Raw genomic sequence first — 18,209 nt, forward strand, 5'->3', positions numbered from 1 at the left:
GCTCTCTCTGCCCCTCCCCCCTCTCAAAACAAAAACAAAACCCCCCAAAACCCCCAACACCGAAAACCACTGGTTCTCAAATCTAAGCATAAATCAAAATTGAAAGCATAAATCCATTAAAGCACAGACTTCTGGTCCTCACCTCAGAGTCTCGGAGTCACCAGGTCTGGGGTGAGTCCTGAGGACCGACATTTCTAACTAGTTCCCAGTTGATGTTGCACCACTGCTGATGGTGAGGTTGGGGCGGGGGGGGGGGGGGGGGGCAGAGAACCACTGTCTTAGAAAGAGAAGCAAATGAAGGAGCTGAGCTCTTTAGCTAAGGATACAATCTTTGTGTTAGTAGCCGTTGTGTCAATATCCACTGATAGGGAAATTCATTCAACAGCAGTTTACCAAACCCCTTAGCTACAGGGAATCTAATGCTTTACGAGAAGGGCAGGGTCCCTCCGGCCCTCCTCCACACACCCCAGTAAAACTACTACTCCAGGAACCTCTGTATCTCCAACGCACAGCCTCCAGAAGGAACCGAAACAGAACTCCCGGTGGTTATCCGTCAAAGGACCAAAGCAAATGTCTGGAGCTGCCGTTGAGAGTGAGAGCCCAACTAGAAAAGGATGAAGAAGCCAGGAGGCATGAGGAGCAGAGGAATGGCACACAGTAAGGGCACGGGAGGGAGACGGAATCCAGGAGACCTCTGCTTCCTGACATACCCTTTCTCTGCACCTTCATCAGTCAGGTCCAGGGAGCCTGTAAGGGTTTTCTGTGCCAGGGCCACCAAAAGTGCTGCCCTACTGCCTGAGACCCCAAGCAGGTCTATCACCCTGACGACTCCATGCACCTAGAACTGCATAGACAATGACAGAGAGACAATGCACCAAACTCGGGCTTTCCCGACTCAAGAATGTGTCACAAATACATCAAGGGCGGGGGGCGCCTGGGTGGCTCAGTCGGTTAAGCGTCCGACTTCCGCTCAGGTCGTGATCTCGCGGTCCGTGAGTTCGAGCCCCGCGTCGGGGTCTGTGCTGCCAGCTCAGAGCCTGGAGCCTGTTTCAGATTCTGTGTCTCCCTCTCTCTGACCCTCCCCCATTCATGCTCTGTCTCTCTCTGTCTCAAAAATAAATAAACATTAAAAAAAAATTAAAAAACAAAAAAACAAAAAAAAAACCCAAATACATCAAGGGCTTTAAAAATACAGACTGCTGGACTTAAACCTGCTGAGTTTAATTCAGGAGATCCAGAGTGAGGCTTAAAATGTAAATTTCTAACAAGTTCTCAGACGATGCCGGTGATGCTGGTCCAAGGATCATATCTCTGAGACCCACTTGTTAAGCTATTCCTTGCCATTGACTAGAACACTATCTTCTTTAATTAAGTTATTACATGAAAGAGAAACCTCATACGTAAAGGACTAAGACTACGGCTTTTGTCACCAACCACGTGGTTTACCTCAGGCAGGTATTGTACTTTCTCCATGTTTCCATTTTCCATCCGTGAACTGAGAACACCTACCTCCAGGATACTGTGAATCTGACTAAAGGTTATTACTGTGTAATTTAAAAGATGTTACCAAGTATCAGCTGCTGCACGGTCCTGACTGTAATGTGTAACATTTAAGTACTCATACCCCTCACTTACCCGACAGAATGGGAGAAATCTTTATCTTTTAGAAAAGATGAAGCCCAGATGTGAGTCTTGCCAGACTCCACAATTACCTGAGAAGATGCTTTTGATTATTCCTCATGAAGATAAAAATTACTTCAACCAAGTTCCATTGTATATATAAAGACAAAGCAGATAGGGTGCCTGGGTGGCTCAGATGGTTGAGCGTCCGACTTCGGCTCAGGTCGCGATCTCGCGGTTCGTGGGTTCGAGCCCTGCGTCAGGCTCTGTGCTGACAGCTCAGAGCCTGGAGCCTGCTTGGGATTCCGTGTCTCTCTCTGTGCCCCTGCCCTGCTCATGCTCTGTTTCTTTCTCTCAAAAATAAACATTAAAATTTTTTTTTCAAAAGCACAAAGCAAATGCACACAAGTTTCAATTTGAAATACACACTGTATTTTTTTTTTTAAAAAGAGAGACTGTGTACTTTAAGGAAAGAATGACAAAATATAATGGCTTCTTCCCAGTTGAGAACACAGGGTGGTACAGGTGCCTGTTTCAATACTAACAATTCTATAAATGCCAGATTTCAATCTTGGGAAGAGCAGGGATCAAGGCTCATTTCCCCAGAGCACCCTTGTCGACTGGGTCAAGCAGTAAAGTTCACCAAGAAAATTCTCTCCCAACCTCATTAATTACCAGAGCCCAGGCTCTGGCATTTTGAGAGAGGCAGCTGGCGACCTGCCCACCCAGTACCCTACCACTCCTCAGCCTCTATGGAATATTACATGCACAGACCTCCTGTCACCTTTCTCAAGAGAGGAGTGGGTCTGCTTCCAAATACTTGCAGTCCAGGGGCCACGCGAGTCAATGCTAGCGATGGTCAGGGAGTCCTACTCCACAAGATAAAACGACTCCTTCCACTATAAAGGTGAACCCAGGGGGCGCCTGGGTGGCTCAGTCAATTGAACATCGGACGCATGATCTTGGCTCAGGTCTTGATCTCCCGGTTTGTGGGGTCGAGCCCCGAGTCAGGCTCTGTGCCAACAGCTCAGAGCCTGGAGCCTGCATGGGATTCTTTCTCAAAGTAAGTAAAATAAACTTTAAGAAAAAAAGATTTAAAAAAAAAGCCAAACCCAGGTTACCCTGGCAGACATCCTTGGAAGCACACAGCAGAAGTGGAGGGGTACAAACTCCTAGCTGAGCCTCTCATTGAAGCTAATTAAAGCGATCACAAAAACCGGAAGCGTGTTGTTCATCTAAAGTCAGCCCAGCCTCACATGAGACATTCGCACCGCGTGTATGTATCTCCATCACCTCGTCCTATAGGCAGCCTGGCCTTCCTCAATCAGTCACTCTCAGCCCAAGGGGGTAATTCCTCCCACTTTTCACTCAGGATTTCCAAAGCAAACATCCATCCGTCTCGGGGGAGGGGGGTGAGTCACAACTCTGTCAACTAGGTTAGCACTTTCTTTAAAATACAAACAAAACAGTGCTGTGACTTCTATATTCATCGTTACCCTTGCCACCGAGAGTACTCTCTCCTGACCATGACTTAGGTTACTTCCAACTTGAACCAACAAAGAAACAAAAAAAAATCCTGGTTTTTAATTTATGAGGTAAATCTACAGACTGGTAAGGCAGCAATTTTAAGTGATTGATCTTGGCTGTCCACCTTTTCAAGTTACCTTTCATTCTTTGACTGTCAAGAGTGTCCTTTGGTAATGGCACGAACTCATTTAGGACATAAGACTAATTACAGTGTTGTCGGCATCATGAATTCTCCAAGTCGGACTCCCTTCTACCTTGTCAGGAACTATCATTTATACCAGCTCAAATATTTTTCTCAAAACATGGGAGAAAGAAAAGTTAATTTCCTGTTAAACCTAACCTTCACTGTATTAGGACATATATTATAATGTTCAATGAAACTGCACAGAATAAAAAACCAACTCCTGGGGCCCTGGCTGGCTCAGTCAGTAGAGCAGGCAACTCTTGATCTCAGGGTTGTGAGTTTGAGCCCTTCATTCAGCACAAAGGTTACGGGGGGGGGGGGCAAAAAGATTTTTCTGCCAGCAACAGCCATTGTCACCTCATCCAGTAAAATGTACTTATGCAAAGAAAGCCTTGGTATATTAAGAATTCCCACTTGAGAGGTGCCCGGGTGGCTCAGTCAGTTAAACATCCGACTCCTGATTTCGGCTCAGGTCATGATCTCAACGGTTTGTGAGATCCAGCCCCACAAAGGCCTCCACACCAACAGCATGGAGCCTGCTTGGGATTCTGTCTCTCTCTCTCCCCCTCCCCCGCATGTATTCTCTCTCAAAATAAATAAAACTTTGTAAAAAAAAAATAATAAAAATTCCCACTTGATTTGTGATAAAGGAAGCAAGAATATACAATGGAGAAAAATAGTCTCTTCAATAAATGGTGCTAGGAAAACTGGACCACCACATGCCCAAGAATGAAACTGGACCCCATCTTACAGCCTACACAGAATCAACTCAAAACACATTCAAGACTTGAACGTAAGACCTACAACCATGAAACTCCTGATGCTGGTTTTGGAGATGACGGTTTTGAATCGGACACCCAAAGCCAAAGCAACAAAAGCAAAAATAAATAAATAAATAACCAGAACGACGTCAAACTAAAAAGCTTCTCATGACAAAGGAGACCATCAATAAAATGAAAAGGCAACCTACTGAACGGGAGAAAATCAGTACCAATATTTCTCTGCTAAGGCTCAAGGTCCGAATTACATAAAGAACTCCTACAACTCAATAGCAAACAACACAAAACAAACAAACAAAAAACACCACAATCCCATTAAAAAATGAGAAGATCTGAACAGACACTTTCCCAAAGACAGAGACGCCAACAGGTACAAGAAGGGATGCTCTACAACATTGATCATCAGGGAAATGCAAACCAAAGCCCCAAGGAGATGTCACCGCACACCTGTGAGAAAGGCTCACCTCAAAAGGACAAGCAGTAACAAGGGCGGAGGAGGATGTGGAGCAAGGGAAGCCCTCAGGCACCGCTCACAGGAAGGAAAGTGGTGTAGCCCCTGCAGCAAACAGTAGGAAGGTTCCTCAAGTGATTAAAAGTAGAGCTTCCATCCGATCGGTTGCCACCACGTGACCCAGCAATTCTACTTCGGGATATTTATCCGCACAAAACGAAAATGCGACTTTGCATGAGCGTGAGTTGGGGAAAGGGGTAAGGGGGGGGGGGGAGGGAGGGAGGCAAAGGGAGGGAGAAGGGGAGGGAGAGACAGAGGAATCTTAAGCAGGCTCCAGGCTCAGCAGGGAGCGTGACACGGGGCTCATGACCTGGGCCACCGTCAAGAGTCAGATGATCAACCGACTGAGCCACCCAGGTGCCCTGTTCAGAATTTTCATCGAAAGCGCTCCTACCTTAGAGCTAATCCACTAACACGTGCTGCCAAAGGAACACATGTAACTGCTGCATTACCACCACCTGCGGCGACTGTCAACGGTGCCTCCGGTCCCTCCGGCGAAGCTTTTCTCTGGCTCTGGCGCGTCCGTAGCTGTACCCAGTGCCACTGTCTGCCTTGGTAACAATGCCTTTTCTTGTGGAGAAGACACGGGACGCCACCTCTTCACACAAACACCCCAGAGCAGGAGGTGGTCCTGGGTGGAGCCCTACAACCCCACCCCCCAGTGCTCCTGGATGGAGCACGGAGACCACCCCCCCAGGGGGCTAGATGGGAGGCAGGCACGCACATCCCACCACGGGGTGCACACTGGTCTCATTTGAAAGAAACCAATTTTGGGGTGCCTGGGTGGCTCGGTTGGTGAAGCGGCCGACTTCGGCTCGGGTCATGATCTCGCGGTCTGTGAGTTCGAGCCCCGCGTCGGGCTCTGTGCTGACAGCTCAGAGCCTGGAGCCTGTTTCAGATTCTGTGTCTCCCTCTCTCTGACCCTCCCCCGTTCATGCTGTCTCAAAAATAAATAAAAAAAAAAAATTTTTTTTTTTAAATAAATGAATAAATAAAAGAAACCAATCTGGCAAAACACATCATGAGTCTTTGGAGAGGTTACAGTTATTTAGTATTATTTCTATATATACACATATAAACACACACAACTTTGTGATTTCCAACCCAGTCCCTTTGCTTCCAATAACATAGATTAAGGAAATAATGTTCCAAAAAATCTGACAAAGATTTAGGCCCAAATACAGTTACTGCCCCACCACGATCACAATAAAACATCAGAAACTCAAATTACTATTAAACATTATGCAGACAGGAAATGTGTATGAAACCAAGGAGTCTTAAACAATTTCATTAGCATGAAAAGCAACATAATTCAGTCTCTGTATATCCTAAAAACTTGCAAAATATACAAATTTTCAATAGCTCATTATATGTGACTATTAATGTTAAGTGAACGGAGGCAGGTGGTTTTGGAAAATAAATTAAGAGGCACCTGGGTGGCTCAGTCAGTTGAGCATCTGACTCTTGATTTCAGCTCAGATTATGATGTCACAGTTCGTGGGATCGAGCCCTGAGTTGGGCTCTGAGCTGACAGCAGGGAGGCTGCTTGGGATTCTGTCTCTCCTCTCTCTCTGCCCCTCCTGTGCACGTGTTCTCCCTCTCTCCCTCCAACCCTCTCTCTCCCTCTCCCCCTCCCTCAAAATATATACATTAAACACTTAAAAATATAATAAATTAAGTGTCCCATGTTCAGTTTCCATAATAAATAGGGTAAAGCAGGATGCATCCAGATTTTATCAAAAGCATTAAGAAAATAATTTCTGCCTTTTATAGGGATGAAAGTTCCTCTAACAGGTTAGCTTTCTGATCAGAACCCCTCGTGGACAGGGTCTAGGTCACAGATCAGGTTTCGGGGGACCTGGGTCTTGATTTCTTCCCATACGACAGGGGTACTCCCAGCTGGGCCCACTGAGTAACAGCACAGACAGGCAGTGCACTCTTGCACTCCCGAAACTGTGAACCCCACTAGGAAAACAATTCTTCATGGTCAGACCACACCCGAGACATCTCATTTTCATGGTAATTAAAATACAAGTGCAGATTTCAAAAATGAAGTGTAAGTGAAGTTTATAGCGATATGTCTTTTCCAAATGTCCATAATTTTATATATTTATACCAAATATATTATTTGGTATAAATATACTATACATAGTATTTAGTGTTATATGCCAAAGAATTCAAAAAATACTTCAAAGTAGCAGACCACACTCCAAGCACAGATTAAAACAAAACCATCATAGAAATAACAGGCATTTCAACAGGAAAGCCAGGGGCATCCGGGTGGCTCAGTCAAGTTAAGCATCCAACTCTTAATCTCAGCTCAGGTCATGATCTCACGGTTTCTGAACTCAAGTCCCAAGTAGGGCTCTGTGTGGACAGTGTGGGGTCTGCTTGGGATTCTCTCTGTCGCCCCTCCCTCACTTGCACTCTGTTTTCTCCCTCTCAAAATAAACTTAAAAAAAAAAATCCCAATACATAAAAGAAACTATTTTCCTAAAAGTTATTGCTTCAAGGAAATATACATCATAAATAAAATTGTTTTAAAAATAACAGAAACACTTGGGGCTGGGGAACGTGGAGATTAACAAAAACAGAAGTCCTATATATCAAATTTTATGGATCTGGCCAAAGTCAGCACAAAGATAAATTCAAGCCCTGAGTAATGACAATAAAGTACATATCCGATGAGGAAAAATGCTCAACTCCATTTGTTAGTAAAATTACTACAAAAATAGCTCAGCAACAGTGAACACATAAAAGAGAAGAGAAATAAATCCAAAAGCTTATTTAAAATCCAAGAAAAAGAGGGCCTGGGTGGCTCAGTCAGTTGAGCGACTGACTTCGGCTCAGGCCATGATCTCACAGTTCGTGGGTCTGAAACCCAAGTTGGGTTCTGTGCTGACAGCTCGGAGCCTGGAGCCCGCTTCGGATTCTGTGTCTCCCACTCTCTCTGCCCCTCCCCGACTCGCACTCTGTCTCTGCCTCTCAACATAAAAAAAAATTTTTTTAATCCAAGAAAATATAATAAAATCCCATCAAAGAAGTGTACCTAAGTGAACACAATTAGAAAAAGAAAAGCACTAGGACATACTAAGGGGATACAAGGAAGAATGATGTATAATAAACAGATACAAAGTTATGCTTTTCAAAACGACTTGACAGAACAGGACAGAAGGGCGGCATGAAGACTAGTAGCAGGAAACAGCTGGGTGTCAGGTGGACTGAGGTGAGGTCTCTGCTCCAACAGCCTCCGATGTCACCTGTGTCCCACAGAGGGGACAGTCCCGGATGGAGCATCACAGCTGGGTCGAACAGCACTGAGACCACCCATCCCACCCCAGGGGCTAGGTCCACAGGGAGATGGGCACTCACAACACGGCCATGGGTGTGGGCGGTGGTCCCATAGTTAAATGAAATCAATTAGGGAAAAATGTATGAAGGTCTTTTAAAGTGGTTACAATTTCAAAAATAAATGTAACTCTTGATCCTACAATTTTGCGTCTCATAACACACATTAAGAAAAAAGGTTTTAGGGGCATCTGGGTGGCTCAGTTAGTTAAGTGTCTGACTTCAGCTCAGGTCATGATCTCACAGTTCATGAGTTCGAGCCCCACACTGGGCTCCTCACTGATGGTGTGGAACCTGCTAGGGATTCTCTCTCTCTCCCCCAAAATAAATAAACTTAAAAAAAAATTTTAATATTTATTGTGAGAGAGAGAGAGAGCACTTGTGCAAGCACGTGATCAGCAGAGGGGTAGAGAGGGAGAGAGAGAAAGAGAAAGAGAGAGAGAGAAAGAAAGAGAAAGAGAAAGAGAGAAAAAGAGAGAGAAAGAGAGAAAGAGAGAGAAAGAGAAAGAGAGAAAGAGAAAGAGAGAGAAAGAGAAAGAAACAGAGAGAAAGAGAAAGAGAGAGAGAGAAAGAGAGAGAAAGAGAGAGAAAGAGAGAGAAAGAGAAAGAGAGAGAGAGAGAGAGAGAGAGAGAGAATCCCAAGCAGGCTCCACACTGTCAGTGCAGAGTCCGACACAGGGCTCGATTCCACAAGCTGTGAGATCATTACCTGAGCTGAAGCCCGATGCTTATGCTTAACCAACAGAGTCACCCAGGAGCCCTGTGATTCTCATTTTTAAAAAGGAAGGGGAAAAAAAGAACCTCTCCCTAGCAAGGCACATATAAACATAATTCTGGGCTCAGTGTCACTGACACTTCTCACCTAAAGCCCAAGGATAAGACACTGATTCTCTACCACCTACTTGCAAATACAGAAACATATATAGGATCATATAATCCTAAACTGAAAGATTCTATGTTTCAACAGTGCCAAGTACTTCTGAGGTTTATTCACGGGCTTATCTTGTCAATAACATGATATTAGTGAGTGGCAAAGAGAGAAGTCCCATCAGAAATAAAACAGCATGCTTACTCTCGAACACAATGCACGGGCCTGACACAGAGAGGACATCACTCCAGTCACACAATGGCTATTCAGAGCTCCCCGTTAATGGAATATTCACAGTTTAAGACAGAAACACAATACACAAAGAACAGAAATACAGACAACGTTGCCACATTAGAGATGTGGATGACAGAATTAGCTTCCTGGCCACAGAGACTTCAGTGAGGGCTATACATAAGCCAAAAAATTATTTTCTATTAACGGTCAGGCAATGAAAATAAAGTTGGACACAACAGTTCATCAGGTTGAAGTGATTTTACACAACACCGCTCCGGTCAGCGGGCTTGTTCATCTTTTCTCTTCAACCATCAAAGAAAGTAGTCCTTTTCCAAGCACCACCCTCTATCAGCCGTGGGGTCCGCTGGGTTGCAGCCTCTGATATGCCTCCTCTTTTCAGTGATTTCTACAGTGTATTGTTGTTGTTGAAGTCAGCTCCATGCCCAACACGGAGCCCAATTTGGGGCTCAAACTCACAAACATTAAGATCAGGACCCGGGCAGAGATCAAGAGTCGGATGCTGAACGGATTGAGCCCCCGAGGCGCCCCTCTACAGGACTCTGTGATGAGAAATCTGCACTGCTTTCCTCACACTCTTAACACTGAAACATGACACGTCTAGAGAAAACCATCACCTGGTCGCATGCAAAAACTTTCACGACCTTTGTGAAGGGATCTTAGATCGCTGTCCAACAAACACTGATCTCACTGCCAAAATCCCCAATGCACACCTCTGGCTTGGGGCCATCCCAATTCTTCAATACATCCATTTCTATTGGTAAGGCTGTTTGGTGAGAAATATCCAAGACTTGGGGGGGGGGGGGGGGAGAAAAACAAAAAAACAAAACGAGAGTAACTTTGAGCAAGCTATTTTGTTTCTGAGAATTTGTCTTCAGGAAGTAACTCGACAAGAACATAGTGATGGGAAAATCTCAACAATATTCATCACAGTGCCATTGCTTACGATGCTAAAAACAAACAAAAAACCCAAAAAACAACAACAAAAACAGCAACCCAGCAAAATGGCGATCAGTGAGAGATGGCTTTAATAAAGTAAAGGTGTGTTTATATAGTCAAATACATGCAGCCATTAGAAAGAATATAGATAAACATAAAATGATGTATATGTGGTATTTGATGGAAGGAAGCAATTACCAATGAGTATAAACACAATCTCTATTTTCTGTGTCAATGCATGGAAAAAATGCTTGAATTAACTGACATAGATGAGAATGTTCTTAAGTCTATCCAAAAGCTCCCCTTCTGAGAAGTTTGCTCTCCTTTCTACCTCACAGCCTTTCAACGCTGCCTGGTACCTGGTGGGAGGTACTTTCTAGGCCATTTATCTCCCTGGTTTACCTCTTAAAATGTGGAGCTCAGAACCCAAAGCAAACACTCAGAGGCTGCCAGGCCAAGTACAGGAAACAATGGGATGATTACCTCCTTTGTTCTGAATACTGCATCATTAATGCTGCTGGAGATTGCCGACCACATCCCAAGGGTTGGCTAAACCCTTACATCTTTTTAACGAGAGCTGCTATGGACCCAGGTCGCTCCATTCCACAAACATGCAACTTTTTTTTTTTCTATCCCAGGGATAAGGAAGTTGCATTCAGTAGAGCTTAATTGTATATTTGTTCATGTTGGTCGCCTTTGGCTGGTAGAGACCTTTTTCTATCCTGATTTCGGACTCCCTAACGTGGAGACAGACACATGCATGACCCACCTTTATCAAAGGTCACTTTCTTTTTAAATTTTTTTTTTGACGTTTTATTTATTTTTGAGACAGAGAGAGACAGAGCATGAACGGGGGAGGGGCAGAGAGAGAGGGAGACACAGAATCGGAAGCAGGCTCCAGGCTCTGAGCCATCAGCCCAGAGCCCGACGCGGGGCTCGAACTCACGGACCGCGAGATCGTGACCTGAGCCGAAGTCGGACGCCCAACCGACTGAGCCACCCAGGCGCCCCAAAGGTCACTTTCTTAAACCAGGACACCATGTCTTTTTAGAAGGATACACAAACTATTTATCTTATGACAACTTAAAATGTTTTTATGTCAAAACGAAGAGCCAAGTTAAAAAATCAAATACAAAGTGGATTCATCTTTGTGCAAAAGCATCCAATGTCAAAGACGCATGGCTCTTGTTTTGCTTCCAACTCACCCTACACTCCCACCTACGATCGACCCTGTACCTTCCACCCCTTCACGCCTTCCCCTAAAAAGTATAAACCCTCCTCTTCGTAAATAGTACTTTGATGGGAAAATGAGAATAGCACTGGCAAGGTAGCGAGCCTCACTAAGTCAAACGGTTTATCAACCCTCAATACGTCTATAGTTAAGCCCTCGTTTTTCTAACTTATCCATAAAAGGACCCTAAGAAACTTAGTCAAACACCTGGTCTTATTCTGATATCCCCTAACAATGACACTACTCAAACTCTCTCTCAGACAACTAACTGATTTTTTTTTTTTAATTTTTTTTTTCAACGTTTTTTATTTATTTTTGGGACAGAGAGAGACAGAGCATGAACGGGGGAGGGGCAGAGAGAGAGGGAGACACAGAATCGGAAGCAGGCTCCAGGCTCCGAGCCATCAGCCCAGAGCCTGACGCGGGGCTCAAACTCACGGACCGCGAGATCGTGACCTGGCTGAAGTCGGACGCTTAACCGACTGCGCCACCCAGGCGCCCCGACAACTAACTGATTTAAAGAGGAGGAAGGGGAGGAAGGGGAGGAAGGGGAGGAAGGGGAGGAAGGGGAGGAAGGGGAGGAGGAGGAGGAGGAGGAGGAGGAGGAGGAGGAGGAGAGGAGAAGAAAGAAAAAGTTAGTTCAAGAGATGCTTGTCCTTGGGAAAGCCATGCTAACTTCTTGTAACCACTATGCCTCTTTCCTAGGTAATCCCAAACTGTCCCTTCTTCCCTCTCTTTATTCCACTCCAAAATCATTTCGCACCTATTCTTTTGAAGGCACTGAACTAGTCTAGGAAAGATGATACAGTAAGACAGGGAGGCAGAGAGAGAGAGGACACAAAGGCCAACAACTCCAACGCAAGGTAAAAATGCTTCAGGAAAGTTCCAGAACAGGGAAGCACTAGCATGCAGGAGGGAAGACCTCTATCTGGTGGGATGGCGGTAGGCATGAAGGGTGGGAATAAAGGTAAGAATGGGGCCACAAACATTCTTAACGTGAAAAGATTCTGATTTTGCTAGGGAATCGCTTTAAAGCTTTCCGAGCCACACTTGGAAAAATCTATCGTGTTCTATTTCAGGCAATTCAAATGCTTTCAATTTCTCAAGAACACCTGCCCATCTTCTCACTCTTTTTGGCCTTTCTCCTGTCCTCCGAGATTGCCAACACAAGTGTACAAATCAGAAAATATTAGGCCCTTGGACTTTTGACAGCATTTTTAAGGTAACAAAGCATTTGCAGGTGGATTACCTCTGGAAGGACTTATTAAGGTCCTAAGATATGAAGACACCGGGCCTGGAGACTCGAACTCAACTAAATTTGGTCATCTCCCCCAGCATGGGCACCCCCTCCACTTTCATCTATGTTTTGCTCTCTCCAATTAAAACTCATCATCTTTGAGTATCCTAAGCTGAGACAAAAATGAAAGCGGTCCCCCAAGTGACTAACAGTGTTGACTATATGATCAAAAACTGATGCACAAATCAACTGAATGGATGACCACCACAAAAAACATGTGCAAGAAATTCAAAGGGGCTACTACCTTTGACGTTTAGAGTTCAGAATAAATCTAAGACTATGTCTAAGAAAGACAGTAGCAGTTCCTTCTTTTTGCCAAATATGTGGCAACAATATTCAATGCCTCTGGGCAAACTACCCAAAACAGGCTTGCAAAACTTTAGAGTGGATCCCCATGGACTCCGTATTTGCCAAGCGGCCTGCTCCATGAAATCTGTAACCCCCAAGTCAGTACTCACGGCCACTCGCGGGCACGGGCTGCGGGACGGAGAGATATTTGAGTCACTTTATACACACATTCCCTGCTGAGGTCAAACAAGGCGACACGGTGCCTTCTTCTCTGGGCTCTCCTGCTGTAAACAAGGGCTCGTCCCACAGTCACTTAGTGCCCCGTTGTTTTTGCATTTTTGTGCTTTCTGTTGGTCATTTTGTTGTTTCAAATGGCCCCCAGGCCTAGCGCTCCGGTGCCGTGTGACATTCCTACGTGCAAGAAAGCTGCCGTGTGCCTTGTCGAGAAAGCACACGTGGTAAATAAGCTTCGTTCAGGCCTGAGTTATGGCGCTGGTGGTCCCGAGCTCAGGTCAGTGAGTCACCAACAGGACAAGGGGTCTTTGAAACAGAAACACACATGAGACAAGGCTACCCGTTCAACTGCTGGTGAAAATGTTACGATCAAAAGCTCCCAGGGACCTAAGCTAGTAACTTCTTCCTTTAGGAACAACGGTGTAGTATTTACTAATGCGGTGCTCATAGCACTTTACGGAACCGAACAGCCACACATAATTAGCACGGACTGTGCAACAGTTCGGGGGGGCGGGGGTCCACATTCCCTGTCTCTCCTATAGTGAGCAGTTTCAGTTACCTCCGGGTCTCCTGTGATATCACAGAACAACCCCAAGTCCTAGGTGTATTCTTTCTTACTCTTCTCTGCCTGAAAGAGAACGTTTTTTTGTTTTTGTTTTTTTTTTAACGTTTATTTATTTTTGGGACAGAGAGAGACAGAGCATGAACGGGGGAGGGGCAGAGAGAGAGGGAGACACAGAATCAGAAGCAGGCTCCAGGCTCTGAGCCATCAGCCCAGAGCCTGACGCGGGGCTCGAACTCACGGACCGCGAGATCGTGACCTGAGCTGAAGTCGGACGCTTAACCGACTGAGCCACCCAGGCGCCCCGAGAACGCTGTTTTTTAACATCACCACATGCCCTGATCGAACCCTAACACAATTAATACTGCTCTTATCACTGAGAACTCAGTCCACATTGAAATGTTTGTCATTACCTCAAAGGTGGCTTTTTGTAGATGGTTTGTTGAAACAACAATCTAAGTAAGATCACACACTGCTTTCTCACCTGCAGAGACTGGATGGAGGGCTACAGCAGAGAGGGGAGTCCTAAGTGGGTTTGGAACGAGATAGAAGATGCTCATACAACTGAAAGAATTAAAGTAGAAGGCGAACCCACAAAAATGGACGAAATAAACAAATCTAACGCTTCGCTGGCAAGTAAAAAATAGGGCAGTAGCCAGAGATAAAGCACCAAGGGGCTTTGTAAAGAGAGTAAATGGATAAATTATTGAATTATCTTAATGGAACAGGGACATTAGATTTTAAAATCCCACTTTAGATCAGTAGAGAAATGGAAAACTAGCTATTAAAAAGGAAAACCTGAGCATGTGAGTGGCTTAGTTGGTTGAGCATCTGACTCCCGATTTTAGCTCAGGTCATGATCCCAGGATCATAGGAGGGAGCCCCACATCAGGTTCCACACTGAGCGTGGAGCCTGCTTAAAATTCTCTCTCTCTCTCTCTCTCTCTCTCTCTCTCTGTCTCTGTCTCTCCCCTGTTCGCACACACACACTCTCCAGTGAGAAAGAGAGAGAGAGAGAGAGGAAGGAAAGAAAGAGAAAGAAAGAAAAAGAAAAGAACGAAAGAAAGGCTTAGCATTACTGTATCTAATTTATTTCACTTCCCATTTCTTAGTTTCACACAAGCTTTTTTTTTTTACATCATGGCACCTTACTAATTACACTAGTAGCTTAAAATGATCTTCCATAGAAACTCATATTTAATCTCACAGGGACCAAATTAAGTGTAAAATATCATGTAAGGTAGTGACATTGGTGTAACTACTTCCAGTTCCTGGGTTCTTATCCAAATCACTCAGCAAATTCAGCATGTTTACTTTATTTTTTGCAAAAAGGAAATGAAATCTAGTCATGCAATTTCTCAGGATGATAGCTAACCTTACCGGTCATTTACCAAGCCAGGCACCCCACAGCAGCATAAGGTTGATAATACAATTCTAAGAGATGTGGAAAATGAGACTTCATGGTTAAATGATACTGTTAGGGTCACATGTGGAAACTGAAAGCTTTGGGACTGTTAAGCCAGCCTGGCCAACTCTGGAGCTTAAGACTCCAGCCGCACTCAATGAGAGGACAGCACAAGGGAGAAACCAGGGTTCCCAAATGCTTCACCAGCAATCGCTAAACACACACGGAACTTCTCTCTGTGCAGCAGATACAGACATACGTACACAAATGAGGAGTTTGTTTGGTTAAGCAATACATCCATGTTCATGAATTTGAAAGTAAGAAAATCAAGCAAGATAAACTAGTAATTCTAACAAGAAACAAGTGTTGACAAGGATATAAAGACAAAGGAACCCTCATGTACAGGTGATGCAAATGGGTGAGGCCACTGTGGAAAACAGAATGGACGTTCCCCCAAAAATTACCAGCAGAATTCCCGTATGATACAGTAATTAACTCCACTATGGGTATTTACCCAAAGAATATGAAAACACGAATTCAAAAAGATTTAAGCACTCCTATGCTTACAGAAGCATTCTTTACAAGAGACAAATTATGGAAGCAACCCAAGAGTCCATCAATAGATGAATGGATATGGAAGATGGGGTGTATATATGCAAACGGAGTATTACTCAACCACAAAAAAGAATGAAAGATTGCCATTTGCAACAACATGGATGGATCTAGACAGTGTTGTGCTAAGTGAAGTCACTCAGAGAAAGACAAATACCCTATGATTTCATTTCTATGTGGACTTTAAGAAACCAAATGGACAAAGGGAAAAAAAAAAAAAAAGACAAACCAAAACCAGACTCTTAACTAAAGAAAACGGATGGTTACCAGAGGGGAGGTGGGTGGGGGGATGGGTGAAATGGGTGATGGGGATTAGGAGCAGACTTTTGGGATGAGCACTGAGTAATGTGTAGAAATGCTTAATCATACTCTACACCTGAAATGAATCTAACACTGTATGTTAACTCTACTGCAATTAAAAAACATTCTAATATATCTCATTTTTTTGAGGTTCATTATCAGAAGTGGCTCCAAACTTTCTCCGACTCTTTAAAACAAGATTTTCTGAAATCCCTTTGTATTTAGTCTTAATTTTGATTTTCCTCCTCAAACTGAAACAAAACAGACTCTAAAGAATAAAGAAGAAATATAACTTAGCACCTCCCCCATCAACTTTCAAATGTTAAAAATAATTTTTTTAATCTTTATTTATTTTTCAGAGAGAGAGACAGGGTGTGAGCAGGGGAGGAGCAGAGAGAGAGGGAAACACAGAATCTGAAGCAGGCTCCGGGCTCTGAGCTGTCAGCACAGAGCCCGACGCGAGGCTCGAACCCACGGACTCTGAGATCATGACCTGAGCCGAAGTCAGATGCTCAACCGAATGAGCCACCCAGGTACCCCTGAAATATTTTAATTAGAGAAGGATGATGTAAAAAGTAGTTGTCTCTAGAACACCTGTGAAAGTGATAATTATTTTAAATATGATCAGTGAGGTTTGTCTATACACAAATTAATGCTGTGACTGTAACATCACAAAGGTTAAAACTTTTTTATTTCTTTTATGTTTATTCATTTTTGAGAGACAGAGAATGAGAACGAGTGAGGGGAGGGGCAGAGAAAGAGGCAGACACAGAATCCGAAGCAGGCTCCAGGCTCTGAGCTGTCAGCACAGAGCCCGACGCGGGGCTCGAACTCACAAGTCGTGAGATCATGACCTGAGCCAAAGTCAGACGCTAAACCCACTGAGCCACCCAGGTGCCGTTGTTTTATTTCTTAATAGAAGAGTTGACAGCATTTTTATCACCACTAGAAGGTAATTTTTGCATTCCAAAAGAATTTTCTTCTAATTGTATTTTGAGAGACACAGCTTCAAAAACATTTATGCACTGGTCTTAAATCAAGTATTTCATATTCCAATACAAGTCTGGACACATCCAATCTGAAAGAATTTCTTCAGGCTTACTAAATCAGCCTATGTGATTTCATTTCCAGCCAAATAGGAATCATAAACCTTTTGGTTACTGCCGATAGTTCTCACATCACTGCAAAGAGGGAAGGAAAAGCCAGAAAGCCTTTGGCACTAAAACATCCCCAAGTAAGGATCATCTCCATAATCTACAAAGTAGAATATCGTAGCTATTGGGTTTCTGAATCTTGATTTACATTTACTCATTTGACTCAACCTTATCAGCAGTCCGGACAATTATGCGGACTCTGGTAGACAGGAGGATGCCACTCTGACTCGGCTTGTGGCCTCCGTCTGAGGTTGGAAACGAGCTCTTGGCTCATCTAACTTCATTAGCATTTATTACTGTCCCCATCCTAGTGGTTCTCAAACTGTGGCCCACAGACCCGCAGCAGCAGCACCTGGAAACTGGTCAGAAATCTCAACGCTCAGACCAGTCCCATGCCTTCTGAATCACAAAGTCTAGGAGTGGGGACCAGCAACCTGTGTTTTCCTTTTTCTTCCCTTTTTTTACAATGTTTATTTTTGAGGCAGAGCACAAGTAGGGGACGGGTAGGTAGAGAGCAAGGGACAGAGGATCCAAAGAGAGATCCACGCTGACAGCAGCGAGCCTGATGCGGGGCTCGAACCCATGACCCGCGAGATCACGACTTGAGCTGAAGTCAGATGCTCAATCGACTGAGCCACCCAGGCGCCCCATCAATCTGTGTTTTAATATAGCCTTCGGGGGATTCAGGTGAGAATTACAATTTGAGAACTACTCGACAAAAGATTTTTTTTTTCAAGTGGTCATGGAGACTGCCATTATATTTGGGTTCAATTCCCACTAAACCATGAAAAACATTTACTGATCTTCCAACAGTCCTATTCAAGTACATGAGAACACAGGGAGGCTTTGAATTTACCAAAACTTTTGTATTAGACAGAGACTCGTATCAAAAGGCCTTTTTCTCATCTGTGGTCCTTCCCATAGTAAGAAAAAGTCATTATTTGACTCAGATTTCCTCAATCTGCCATCACTCTAGTTGCCAGCATTTGAGGGAACTCCCAGCAACTGCCTAAAATAAACCAGAACGGCATGGGGGCTGAAGAACAGGGACCCTGAGAGGGCCTGAGGTCAGGTCTTAGCTCTGCCATATTTCAGCCT

The 18,209-nt window shown here is 44.3% G+C and overlaps 1 protein-coding gene across 2 annotated transcripts in view; it reads right to left on the reverse strand.

Annotated features, from left to right (window-relative positions):
• The window catches only part of KANK1 (KN motif and ankyrin repeat domains 1), a 208,732-nt gene that overhangs the window by 146,512 nt on the left and 44,011 nt on the right, over nt 1-18,209 (reverse strand). The window lies entirely within an intron of this gene.

Source organism: Panthera onca, chromosome D4 (genome assembly GCF_046562875.1).
Source record: "Panthera onca isolate mPanOnc1 chromosome D4, mPanOnc1 haplotype 2, whole genome shotgun sequence".
NCBI classification, from domain to species: domain Eukaryota; kingdom Metazoa; phylum Chordata; class Mammalia; order Carnivora; family Felidae; genus Panthera; species Panthera onca.